This window comes from Meriones unguiculatus, chromosome 12 (assembly GCF_030254825.1).
Source record: "Meriones unguiculatus strain TT.TT164.6M chromosome 12, Bangor_MerUng_6.1, whole genome shotgun sequence".
Taxonomy (NCBI): Eukaryota; Metazoa; Chordata; class Mammalia; order Rodentia; family Muridae; genus Meriones; species Meriones unguiculatus.
The window spans coordinates 71,243,359-71,244,782 of NC_083360.1; the positions used below are offsets into that span (position 1 = coordinate 71,243,359).

The 1,424-nt window shown below is 41.3% G+C and overlaps 1 pseudogene; it reads right to left on the reverse strand.

Annotated features, from left to right (window-relative positions):
* Positions 1-202: 202 nt before the first annotated feature.
* LOC132646701 (glyceraldehyde-3-phosphate dehydrogenase-like) lies at positions 203-691 on the reverse strand (annotated as a pseudogene).
* Positions 692-1,424: the final 733 nt, after the last annotated feature.

Sequence of the window (1,424 nt, forward strand, 5' to 3'; positions counted from 1 at the left end):
TTATTGATGGAATGCAAGAGAGTAGGGCTTCCTGGGCTCTTCCCACTATTCTTGGGGGTCTGTGATGGAAACTGTGAAGGAGATGCTCAGTGTCAGGGGCGGAGTTGGAACAAGGACTGCTCAGCAGCCAAGGGTCTCTTTCTTGCTTTCGTTTCCTTCCTAGGACTGGTGGTCCAGGGCTTCTTACTCCTTGGAGGCCATGCTAGGCCATGAGGTCCACCACCTTGTTGCTGTAGCCGTATTCATGTCATACCAGGAAATGAGATTTACAAAGTTGTCCTAGAGGGCAATGCCAGCATCAAAGGTGGAAGAGTGGGAGTCACTGTTGAAATGCAGTAGACAACCTGGTCCTCAGTGTAGCTCAGAAAGCTTTTAGTGGGCCCTCGGACGCCTACTTCACCACCTTCTTGAAGTCATCATACTTGGCAGGTTTCTCTAGGCATGTGAATCCACAACAGACAAGTTGAGGGTAGGAACATGGAAGGCCATGCCAGCGAGCATCCTGTTCAGCTCTGAGATGACCTTACCCACAGTCCTGGCAGCACCAGCAGATGCAAGAATGATGTTCTGGGCTGTCCCACTGCCATAATGCTACAGCTTTCCAGAGGGGCCATTCACACACAGTCTTCTGGATAGCAGTTATGGCATGGACTGTGTTCCTGAGTCCTTCCACAATGCCAAAGTTGTCAATATTTCAGCTTTCCACAGCTATAGAAAAAAATTGCATAAGATATGAAGAGGATTTCATCAAAATATTCTTTAAAATAAAAGAGCCACTAGAATTATGAGGCAAAATAATGTTCAGTCCAATATTATTTTCTAGGGTGAAGATTTAATAAAACACTTGGTGGGACTCTGATTCATAAAGTCTGCATTACATATAAATATTAGAGTAAATTTAGTCCATCGGACAAGTCAGAACAAATTGTTACATTATGTGTATCATGGCATTGTTATTGCCCTAATGTTCAATGAAAATAGCACTTATCACTGCAGCAGTAAAATAAAATGCAAGCTCACCATAGGGGGGAAAAACAGAACTCCCAACAAGCAAGCTGAAGTAAATAATAATCACTGGTATCTTTTAGGATTTTGCGATAATGACTAGTTTTTCTTCCATTTTTCTCAGAGAAACATAGTTATATTTTTGCCCAGATTTGGTATATTTTAATAGGCACTGCTCTGCAAACACCATGTTTGTTACTTTTTGATCCTTTAAAAAAAAATCTCTTTGGACTATTTTCAATGCCTGGATTGGGGTTTTCAATCACAGAAAGAATTCTTCTTGACTTGAAAGTATTATTCACACATTTCCAAAGGGCCAAACATAAAACCAGGAAGTGTTGTAGTCATTGAAAATCCAGTGGAACATTTTTTTTTCTTTGTGACACCATTAGTAAGATAAAGAGACTGGATGAAAGGGG